Genomic DNA, 13084 nt, shown 5'->3' with positions numbered 1-13084 from the left:
TCACAACATAAACAGTGTGGTTCGTTATGATGAAAGGTTGAGATAAACTCTTAAGGAATTTCTGAAATGTGTCAAATAACGGAGTACATAATGGAACTTCACCTATGTAAACATAGAAGTGGTGCCACTTCTCTGAGAGTTTGGGTTTGCTCTCGAGATTGTTTATGAAACCAGGAAAAAAGCACATGGCCATAACAGTGCTGAGCAAAACTTGAAATTCTTGTAGAGACTGGACATTTTTGTGTGTATGGGTGTCTCCGGTCTGTTTTGAGAGTAATTGGTTTAATGTCTTACCACCAATAACTTTGACAAGGCTCTGAGATATCTATACTAACAAAATGTTTAAGTTGATAAACACTTTTTGTATGCATAATTGTGTCATAGTAGTTTGAATTGAGAGAGAACTATGTAATTGATCAATCAATGTGGGGGATTGTTGAATTTTAATCTCATAAGATATTAAATCCAATGGATTTGATTGGTCAATTACATGAGAAATTGCACCTGCACACTTGATTGAAAAATTAGTTTTTCTCTTACAAAACTCAGTTTTGAACTTGTCCCACATTGGAAAATTATAAGTTTTGTTTTCAATATTTTTATAGGAACTGATTTACACTCCTTATAATTAGTAGAGGAGAGTATGGGGATTCGATACCGTGCAACGCGCGTGTACAAGTGTGCGGCGCAATGAGGAGCTTTAAAAGCGCACTTTGCTCGCACTTCGCGTGGCTCGCGATGGGTGGCTTTGGTTTTGGTGCGTTGCTGACCATTGATCACCGTTGATGAGATCAACAGTCATGATTCGATCGGGTGTAATCAAGAGGCACAATTCAAAGTTAGTAGTCACTAACTGTTAACTACTTTTTAAACAATCACAATGTTTGAAATTGTGATTATTCAAGGTGCCTTCTCTAAACCAACACCTACTTTTCTTCATACCTCTTCACAAATTATTTAAGGAGCATGAATCAAACTTCAAAACACACAATTTCAAAATTCTCTCTCTCTCTCTCTCTCTCTCTCTCTCTCTCTCTCTCTCTCATAGACTCACAGAATATTTCTTTGAAGACTCTTCAACTTTGCTGGTTACAGATTCTCACCCAAGGCTCTGTTGTATCCTGGGAAAGAATTTGCCTGTAACCCAACAACAAAGTCAGTAAAACTGAGTGGGGGCAAATAACGTTCTAAAGGCAATGTTTGAAAATGCGCCTCAAAGCTTCTCCTCCAAAGTTACAGTGACCCAATTTTCACCAATACTTACAATATAAAATAATAATATTTTAATACTATTTATTAAAACATTATTTTAATTTTATTTAATGTTAGTATTTTTAACTTTAATAATAAAAATATTATTAGAAGAATGTTGTTTTGGTATTATTTAATTATTTTAACATTATTTGGTAGGAAAAATTTTTTAAACCACCCTTTTAGTTTAGTTAATTGACTAATCCTACCTTTACATATTGTCTTAGATTATCTCTAAGTTTTCTAACAATTGATCGAATCCTCCATACCATTAACGTCCATTAACAAAAATATGAAAACGACTAATTTATCCATTAATTTTCTTCAAAATTTCAACCCTTCGTTTAATATGCTTCAACAACATTAACTCGTTGTAAACAGGTTTCAAATCTTCTACAAAGTTCAATGCAAGCTAATAATGAACAAAACTTTGAAAATTAAAATCACAAATCCAACTAAATTATCAGGGTGTGTTTGGTTCATGGAAATAGGGGTCTGGAGTCAGAATCAGAATGGGCTATTCCGATTCTAATTTTTTGGTAGCGTGGAATCGGAATCCCATTGCCATTCATGGTGGAGTGGCCATTCCCTCCCCCTTTTTTGAGGATGAAATTTCATTTCAGTTGATTCCAATTCCCATTTTAATTCTTGTTTGAACCAAGTAAACTATGAGAATAAACCATTTCAATTCCGACTATAAACCAAATAAATCCTTAGATATATAGGGACATAAGAAAAGGACAAAGTGTGCACTCTACTTTCTCAGCATCCAAAGCTTCAACTGCGCATGACTTTACTTGTAAAAATCCACCCCTACAATCAATAGTAACACATTCATCTACACCTCTCCCATCAAAGAAAATTTGAAACTTGCCAACACCTACTCCACTATTATCAATGTATTCTCTCTCGTCCCCGCGCACCCAATACCCTAGCACCCCACCCCATACCTATTCAAATGCCACTTTGAGTATCTATCAAACTGCTTGCACATGATTTACAATTTTACCACTATACAATTTCTTATTCATCAAAGAAAATATTGTATAAACATATTCTTCATTTATTCTTGATCCTCCTCCCTCCACAGGCAATTTTCCTTCCTCGACCAATCAATAGTCAACCTTCTTCTGTTGGCAATAATGCTTATAATAAAAAAAACTTTGTATTTTGATCCCCTCTTTCATCATATGTCTTCTGCAATCTCTGGGGCTGTTTGGCATCGTTGTCGTTTCCTCAAGCAACGGTGCCACATCAGCGCCACATCGGAAAAAATGGTGCTCCAGGAAATAGGCATTTGTTTGGAACTGTTTTTTCATAAAAAAACAGTGCTCCAAGCCATGCCTTGGAAATCAGGAAGCTATGCCTTGGAGTAATGCCAAATTTGGTGTTTCCTGAAGCTGCAACTCATTGCTGCCAACGGGGCAGTGATGTGGCACTATATAATGGGTACCAGTGCTGAAAATGTTTACTGGAGCAATGGTACCAAGTAGAAAAAGTTGTTGCTCCAGGAAACGTCTTACCTGGCAGCAACGATTCCAAACAAAAATAAAGGCATGTACTCCAAGCCACATATACTCTGTTTCCAAAACACCTACTCTCTTTCTATCAATTCATGAATTTTTGTTGATAACATTTTTTCTTCATTAAAGTGTCTTCTGTAAGAGATAAATATTACAATTCCTCCACCTTTCTTCATATAATTGCCAATTTTTAAAAATCTTGTCCACAAATTCTCCTATTCCATTTATTGAGAATTCAGCACATCCTCTTTATTTTATAGCACACCTTCACTCCTACAATAACAACATGTATATCCATCTCGTGACTTCAACTTTGTTTAACCACCTTTTGTATGCCTCATGATGTATCCATATAGCCTCAATTTTAAAACACTTATTGTAAGCTCTGGGAAGTCCATAACTGGCTCAAGTAGTTGCCATCCATTTTTTAAAGGAAATGGGTTCTCATTTTAGCTTCACAATTTAATCTTATTTCTTTGATATTGACTGTATTTATATATATATATATATATATATATATATGTATGTATGTATATCAAATAAGAAATCTTGGATTCAAATGAATTTGAAGAGGGAATGCGTTAAGCACCCCTTCGTCCAAGCTATTGCAGCAACTCAACATGAGGGTTGTTTAGGCTTAATCTTTTAAGAAACAACTTCAAGTAAGAATGAGTCAAACACCAAAACCTTAAGAAAAGATTGCAAACTTCCTTTAAATTCAGTTTAAAGTGATGTTCTCAAGAGTTGGGTACTAGTTTTCCTAAATCCTTTGCCTCTCTACCTCATTCTTGAAGCCTAAGTAAAATCTAAAATGAGCTAAAACGAACTAGATGCATAAAAAAACATGTTGAAAAACTTGCCTTTACATGTAGCCTTAACATATTAATATCCAATAACCAAGACAAGATGAAAATGGTATTTTAAGGAATATTTGAGTAGGTAAAATGCTTTCTAGTTTATTTCTTAGAAAAGTGAGAGAGGACACCGAGTTGTTATTCCACAGTCAATTGAAGTTGGCTAACATCTATTAGATAAGAGAGAGCTTTTTGGTGTAGATTGAAAGCTCAAGGGCTCAAGACTTAGGGGCTTCTTATGAATAACGAAAATGGGAACATTATAAAGGTAAGGTTGGGAATGCTTTCATGTCCTTTCCCCCATTCCTTTGGGCTTGATTTTGGTCCCTAACTCCTTATTTATAGAGAAAATAAGGGAAATCAAGTCTAAAACTCATCCAATTACAAGGTGTGGATTATAAGAGAGTGCTTTCATGAAAATAACAAGGATCTGTAAATGAAGAAGGATTATAGTCAACATTTCTCCTCAGCTTGTAGTTGATTTCAAGGGGTTTTATGCATCCAATGAGTATCTAGGGCATGCGTAACATAGCAGGCTTGTATTTGGGACTCCCAATGGCATAATGTAAATTTAAGTCAACCATAAATGTCATTCGGTCTTTTTCTAGCTCTAAGTGGTGGTATCTTTGGGTTTTGGGGTTTTTAAGTTTATTAGGCTTAATTTTATTGGTCCAAGTGTTTTGATATGTCAAGTATAGGGTTAATATCAGCCCCCACTCTCTTAAAGTCTCAAATTGGAACAGATGAAGGGGCGACTTAAATAGCGCTTCGAAATAGAATCTTTTTAGTTCAACAGTTATATGGGTGAATTAGGTTATGAAATTTGATGTATTGGGTTTTTTTAGGTATTTGAACAAATTGATGAAATCTAATTGGTCAATGAGATTTAGATGATGGATATTTATAATTGACAAGTTCAAATTAATTAATGAGATTTACCAAAATATAATCTTATATTGATAGTGGATCAAATAAGAAAATTTTGGAAGGATAATTGGTGGATAGGCATTGTTCTTGAACCTAATGGGAGAAAAACTTGGAAGCCACTTGTCTCCCAATATTATGAATCATATAGTCCAATGGTAATTTATGCATATGCGTAGTGAACAACACCTTTGGAATAACTCTCTCCCCAAACACCTTACCCAATAGGCATTTCTTTTATCGAACTAGTCCATTATCCAATTCCCTACCCACATGAACGCCATCATTTTCATTTCCTAATCATCGAAAAGCATCATCGAGTGATTTCCCCTCTACTCCCATCTTCCAATCCCACTACCAAGAGAGAATCAACCTCGAAAGAATGAGTTAAAACAGTGTCTCACACAAATTTTTGTATTTAATTTCATATTTATTTCACTTTACATTACATACATATATACATATATATGGGCATATATCATACAACAAGAAAAGTGAGAAAGCAAAACTAAGAAACTATACTAAACTTGATAAACAAAAGAGGTAACCATGAGCATTGGGAGATAACAACACTAGAAACATCTACAAACAGCACATACAAACATGAGACACCAACAAGGAGGACCATTTGCCTCTAATAAAGTGCATTTCATGAAACTAGACTAAGTAAGAGGTTAAGAAGTTTTGAGTTTCAATTTTTCCAAAGTCATGTCAAAGTAAATAGGTTCCATTCATTTTTTTTTTCTTGTTATAAACTCTAGTTGTCTACATTCAACAACTTGTGTTGTTTACAGGGCTCTCCTCCATGCATGGCACATTATAGCTTGGATCAACTCCCAATATTATGCTTTCAACAAGCCCACAGTGTGCTACATGTCTGATTACACAAGAAAGGGATTCACATGTGCCAAACTTCATTTGAAGTCCAAGTACCAAAAAAGTAAAAGAAAAAAAAAAAACTACACCAGCAATGGGTTCACCAACACTAGATCCACCCCTTCTTTGTTTTTCCAGCTCTCATGCCTCCTACTCTGCCACTACTTATCCATAACAATACCAATTCTATTAACCATGATTTTCTAATCGCCATTGACCCAGACGATCGGACCATTTGGCCTGGAAACCGTTCAAGCAACCAATTCCATTTTACCCCAAACCTAGTCCCTAGCCAAAAATCGTTGAATTAGTCAATGACCCATTGATCCAAGTGGTCAAACCATTGACCCGTCGACCCATTCTACAGTTTTGGGATGTTTTCAAATTTATTTTTTATTTATTTCTTAATTTTTGTCAGAATGGGTCGTTCTTTCGAACCAAATAGTTAAATTGTCGACCCAAAAATCGGTGGCTATAATGGTTCCATTTCTGAGTCATTTTTTAAAACCATGCAATTGAGCCATATTTGATTGACAACCATGTTCGAGCTTCGATTTGGATTCATGTAGACAACTTTAATTGAAGATGAGAAAACCATATGGCGAACTTTGGCTTCTACTAGCATGTTAATTACATTTTTTGTTTTGTTCATGGTAGGTTCCACCAAAAACGAGGCAAGCTGGCCAATCTAAGGGTGCTACTGAACTCCTAACAGAAATAAGGGAGTTCAGATGAGGTAAGCACGAAATTGTAAGCACGTTCAATGAGCACTTGAAAATTTTTTTGACACCTATCCCTTAAAATACCCTCACCTCACCCTTGAACAAGATTAATACCCACATTTGATAGTCGTCAAAATATTTATCAAGTGCTCATTTAACGTGCTTAATTTGATATACCTACTAGATCCGGTCCCGAGAGAAGGATAGGACAAAAATGAAAAAAAAAAGAAACTCAAACATAGAGGAGAGAGAGAGAGAGAGAGAGAGATTAGATTCAGTTTTGTTTAGATGAAGTCAAAAGCTTCATAGTCTATCATTGCTGAACTATCCAACCAATTAGATGTTAAAAACAAGTCCAAAATCAAGTAGGCACGTCATTGTAAGCACATTAAGTGAGTACTTACAATTTTTTTTTGACATCTGTCCCTTGAAATGCCCCCAACCAACCCTTGAAAAATATTGAAGACAAATTTTAACAGTTGTTAGAATACTTACAAAGTATTCACCAAATGTGCTTCCTATGTTGTGCCTACCGGATCTGGTCCCATTAGAAACAATTGTTAGCTAGGTTGAGTTAGATGTCTAATTTTGTGGTCCTTATTGCTTAGTTGTTACTTTGTTTGGATCTCTAGGTGTAAACCTCATTTTATGTTAAATTTCTTTAGTAGTGTTATTTAAAACTTGTGAATACATCTTTTTCAAAGATGGTGTCGTTGAGGTCTCCTACTCCAATTAGTGGTGCCCAACATAATAGCATTAATATTCTTGGAAACCTAATCTTCCCTCAACCATTGGCTGGTATTCATAGCGATTTGGAGAATTAAAATTGAGAAATTAGAAGATGTAGGAAAGAAGAAATGTAGATGAAGTCACCTACAAGAGCACCAACAAGTAACAACGCATTTGAGCTAGGGTTAGAGTTCTAATCTATATCTATATATTAAAATGGAATGTGCCAAACTAGCACTTTTCTACATCCTTATTGTTTTTAAAAAGCACTTATACTTTTTTCTTTCTTTTTTTTTAATCTCTCTAATTTTAAAATTGAAAACACTCTTTTCATTAACTCACCATTAACTCTCTCTCTCTCAACTTTCTCACTATCACCTTTAATTATCTCTCATCATTAATCATGTCATTAACTTTGTCCTTTCATAACTCATGCCATTAATTCTCTCTCATCTCCATTACTCCATTAAATTCATTTACTTTATCTATATCCATCTTCAATTCAATTTAACTATAATTTTAGATACATTGGATTTAATTATTTAGAAAAAATAACTATATTGAAATATGGATATTCAATGATTAATTATATCATCATGAAAATAATTTACTTTTTCTTAAAATAGTTAATTAATCAATTAATTGCTTTTCAGAATAAATATTATTTCCCTCACTCACCAAATAATCAATGTTTTATAACTATCTTACAGGCTAAACAATTTCTGCCTCTAGGTAAAGGATCAACGGTTCAACTGTGCAAGTTGGACAAGTGTGTGTGTGTATAATGTAATATAATTATATTTTACATGTGTGTATATAATATTTCTAATTTGTATTTTTCTATTTTAATTCTAAAATTTTATAATTAAAATATCAAAAATTGAAATTTGAGGTCAAAATTTGAGTTTTTTTTTTTTTTTTTTTTTTTTTTTTTTTTTTTTTTTTTGTATTGTGGGGCTACAAAGATTGTGAGAAGTTACACAAAATAGAAAAAATCACCCTAATTGGAAGACCAAGCACAAAGTTACCCCAAAGAAATCAATGGTTCAACTGCCCACGTCGAACAAGTTTTTTACCAAATCAATGATTTTTGATAAAATAGTGGGTTTATGAAACTTAGAATTATAAACGGGGTTAAGTCACAATTTGAAAGTTTCAAATGTTCAAGTCAATGACAGGTTGAAAATATCAAATAAAACATCATAAAATTATAATCCATTTATATTCCATTTAAAAAATATTAAAAATTAATTAACCATTGTAAAGATAAGTTAGTAACATACTTAAACAAAATAAAAATAATCATTAATTTATAAAAATTTATAATATAATAAAAATAATTTCATTAATGAAAAAGTAGTAAGATAAATTTTAAACTAATGCAAATTTATCTAACAATTATTAGTTTATAACTAATTTCTACTAATTTAAAACCAATATAAATTCCATTAAAAATAAAAGCTTAATATAATTAATTAAAGTTAGTAAGGATTAATAACAACAAATGTTTTTAAAATATTAATTTTAAATATAGTTTAATTAATTGAAATTCCATTTAAAAATAGAATTGGGTTTTCTTACAATCCTACGAACATCCCCTATTATTTTGACCTCAACAAAAACCACCCCTATTGATTAAAAAAAGTGCAAATACCTTCCTTCTATCAAAGTTCTAAATGGAAAACGCTGATGTAATGCATTAATTTTTTTTAAATACCAAATTTACCATTAAGTAACTTCATTCATATGTAAATTTACTACAATATATTGAGGAAAAAAAAGATTTCTCCCTTCACTTCAACCTTATAACCTTACTTCATCCAAGAAGAGTAGAGAGAAATATTATTTAAAAGTTGTTAGGTAAAATAAATTGAGGGTGAAGTTGAAACTTTAAATTATGTACAATAACACCTTAACAATAGTAAGGATATTTTGATAAATTCAACATCTTTGTAATTGAAAAACTAACAGTGATAGTGTGCAATCTAGATACTCCTAGTTGGAGGATAATCTAGACCATAGTCGTGTAGCGAGTTGGACCAAGCTGCAAGACAGAGGATTAGAGCACCCGGGGCGGTTAAACCGGCAAGGTCGCTCCAATGCTTAAGTCATTATTGTGTCGTGATTGCGAGCTAGAATCTGAGTGCTAGAGAACTTGGATGAAGTAATCGCACGTACCTCTCTTTTTTCTCCTCCCTGGGTCTTTGGCGTTGGGGCCTTTATATAGGCATTTTTCAGTGTGGGCCCCACACACTACATCCGAGATTTCCGGGAGATCGCGCCTAACCAATCTGAAATCCTTAGAGGTAAACATCATGCACGTTGACCACCCTCCAGAACATTCGATATGTGGGCCAACTTCCAAGAATCGATGGAGTGTCGGGATATGCATGTTGAATTTATCGGCGAGCACGTCTCGTAGGTCGCCACTTGGACCTCAGTCAGGCCGGCACGCCCTCGAGGGAGGTAGCTCCTTGCGTAAAGGTCACTTCGCTAGTGACGAGGTGCTGTAGGTCGGCCCTGGACAAGGTGCTTCTAGCCAACTTGAGTTGTGGTCAAGGTCGCCAAGATGGCGATGAAGGCAGGTCGCCAGGTCTGGGCAAAGAAAAACCACGATCTGGGACTCCAAGTCATTGCTTAGGTGGTGTCTATGTGTCAACTACCTATTCCAAGATGCCATGTGTCATGATGTCATTAGATGGCCAAATCCGCTCTCATAAATTGCCCCCCACTCTCGAGCAGAGAGTAGCTCGGCGAAGGGAGGAGATTGCTCCTTTTGGCCTAAGATGACTGATTTGATCAGTTCATAGTCGCAAGCGTTAGTCTAATTTACTTCTCAGATTGAAATAATTTGAGTGTTTGTTGCCTTACACAGAACCTCGCTGTCTTGATTCTCAGGGCACGAGAGTGAACTCATCCTCTCGAGGAGAGGTGAAGTAGGTACCCCGAGGACATCTACCTTATTAGGGATGTAATCGTCAAGGGGTTCTGCAATCTGACCATTACCTCGAGAGAGAAGCTTACCATGTTGTCCTCAAAGGGGGGTTCTAACTGTGTGATTGCTTTATTAGGTTGCTCCACCTAGGTAGATTTTGACGCAATGTCACTCGAACTAGTTCTCAAAAGAGTAGTCAGTGAGTTCGATGCAAAGCCTAAAACCGAGGTAGAGGTCTACTGTGAAGAGATTAGACAAGTTTGTGTTTGTCATGGTGGCCAACTGGTATGCCGAATATGTGCTGTATTTTTTCCTCCACTCCACTGCGTAAAAGTTTTCTAAGTGTGGATTGCCCCGAGGTGCCAAACTGTATACACACCGATGAGGCTAAACGCGGGTTGCTTTTTTATTTTGCCCATGCCGAAGAGGCGACTAGGTATATGCCCGAGTTGACATGGATAAGTGTGGATTACTAACGAAGTGTCGAGATGACGAGCCAGTCTCTAAAAGGAATAACCCGATCTCAATGTACGCTGAAGTGAACAGACATTGTAGGGTATGTGCCCGTCCTACCTGTGCACAAGCTACTTTTTTATTTGCCCATGTCGAAGAGGTGATTGGGTCTCATGTGGTGCCGAGGTCTTTTATCAGCTTGGCACCTTAGCCCTTGGGCTCTAGGAGCAACTCGTGGTCCACTCTCCATATCTTTATTTGCCCAACGTGCAACCTGACCCTTCCACCTAAGCGGGTGGTCATTCTGTAGTAACTTCTCATACGACTGCTTCTACATCATCCCGTGGGATTATCTTCTTGGGTGAGTGCTTGCAAAACCACAATGTTCATGCTCTGCCCCCCTTGCGAGGGCATAATGTTGCTGTCGGTGTGAGTCAACAGTTCAAGACCACAGCTGTACTGCATCAGCCTCGTTAGTGACTTTGATCATTCACTCCTACAAGAAGCCACTGGGAGTTCGACCTACGGGAACAGCACTACTGACTTTAGGTACCAGCTCACATAGGAGCCTTGGAAGGCTCTACCTGCAAGGGCGTCCATGCAGTCCGTTGGCCGCCAACTCCCACGGAAGCCACGAAGAGCTCATCTTGTAGAGGCGACCTCGCAAAACAGGGCTGATGAGGCCTCGTCCCAGCTGACGGATGTTGAGGATGAGTTGAGGATGTTCCGTTGTAGTCTACATCGAGTTTCTTCCATGCTCAGATTTGGAAATTCATACTTCATCTCATAGAACTGCTACACTTTAATCTCGACGAGAACCACTAATGGCTCTACCGCGGGGAGAGGGGCATTCACATATAGTAGCTGTGTATTTATCTAGGGCACTGGGGATGCTGAGTTTGTCCTGAACTTGTCTGCTTGTCACAAGGGAGTTCTCCAGGTTCATCATAGGTGTTTTTTTCCCCAGTAATCGATATTCGTTTTGAGTGTTGATGATGTTCAAAAGTGCCTTTGAGTTCATAAAAAATGAAAATTAAAAAGTGAGAACTTTAGTTTTTAAAAGATGAGATCTTAGCTTTCTGGAAGAAGAGGACTTAGCCTTTTAGAATGTGAGAACTTAGCTTCTTGTAGCATTTCCCATAGATGACGCCAATTGATAGTGTGCGATCTAGATACTCTTAGCTGGAGGTTGATCTGGACCTTAGTCATGTAGCGAGCTGGACCAAGCTGTAAGACAGAGGATTAGAGCACCCGGGGTAGTTAACCTAGCGAGGTTGCTCCGATGCTTAAGTCAGTATTGTGTTGTGATTGCGAGCTTGAATCTGAGTGCTAGAGAGCTTGGATGCAAGTAACCGTGCGTACCTCTCTATTTTCTCCTCTCTATGTCTTTGGGGTTGGTGCCTTTATACAGGCATTGTTTAGTGTGGACCACACGCACCGCATTCGAGATTTCTGGGAGATCGTGCCTAACCGGTCTGAAATCCATGGAGGTAAACATCACGCACGTTGACCACCCTCCGGAACATTCGATACGTGGGCCAACTTCCAAGAATCGTGGGAGTGTCGAAATATGCATGCCAAATTTGTCGGCGAGCATGTCTCGTAAGTTTCCACCAGGACCTCAGTCAAGCCGACACGCCCTCGAGGGAGGTCATTCCTTGCGTCGAGGTCATTTCGGCCAGTGACGAGGTGCTTTTAGCCGACTTGAGTTGTGGTCAAGGTCACCAAGTTGGCGGTGAAGGCAAGTCGCCGGGTATGGGCAAAGAGAAACCACGATTTGGGACTCAAAGTCATTCCTTAGGTGGTGTCTATGTGTCAACTAGCTGTTCCAAGATGTCATGTGTCATGATGTCATTAGAGGGCCAAATCTGCCCTCATCAAACAGAAATGAGGTATTTACACTTTTTTTTTTTCAAAATTGTATGGGAGGTTTTTGTTAGGATCAACACGCAAAGGTGGTTTATAGAATTGTTATAAGAGGATTTTTTTTTATAATTTTACCTAAAAATAATAACAAATAGATAAAATTTAAAAATTAATAGAAGCAGTATATTAAGATAAAAAAATAATATAAATTTATTTAGAGTATAGGAAATTGGCCACTCTCACATAACTTGGATTGTGATTGGATAAATAAGGAATAACCTAAAATAATGTTTAAATTGGACTTAGATGATCAATGCTTAATTGGAAACGTCATAAATCTCCTTCCTCAAAATTTCTAAATAAATCCCGTGTATCATATTGGTCCCGATTAGTATGTTTATTTGAGCGAGAAGGTTGAGTGAAAGGAAAAAAATGTTTTAAGGAGTTAGAATCTTGCACATGTAAGTGCATCTTCTTTTTTAGACAGGTGGCACCTCAAAAAATTGTTGGAACACTTGTTGGGAAGGCACATTAGCCCATGTGAACTCTGTTGCGGCTCAGATTGGCCGAGGGCAATGAGGTAAATTCACTTCCAAGTTTCAAAGGCTAGTCGAAGACTTTGAGGACTCTGAAGGGAGGTAAGCCGGGGCCGAGGACTGTAGATCAAGGTGAGTTGCTCCCTTCTGAGTACGATAGGAGCCGACAACTACAGGTCATCGTCTAGGTAACAAGGTTCCTGCAGATCTGAAGTTCTGCAAAACAAGAGGTGTCAGAGGCCTCGGGTGGAGACCTGAGACGGAAGCTCTGACGCTTAAGTTAGTACGAGGTGTGAGGTATGAGGTGCAGACGAGGCCTCAACGGTAGTCATCGGATGCACTGGGTCCCCAAGAGTAAATGCTAAGGAAGCGAGATAGGTGTTGGGAGTAAATGAGAGAGTTGTATCAGAATTAT

The sequence above is a fragment of the Nelumbo lutea genome, chromosome 6, assembly GCF_056320005.1.
Source record: "Nelumbo lutea isolate HS-2025 chromosome 6, American lotus-T2T, whole genome shotgun sequence".
NCBI classification, from domain to species: Eukaryota; Viridiplantae; Streptophyta; class Magnoliopsida; order Proteales; family Nelumbonaceae; genus Nelumbo; species Nelumbo lutea.
This window is presented reverse-complemented; position numbering follows the sequence as displayed.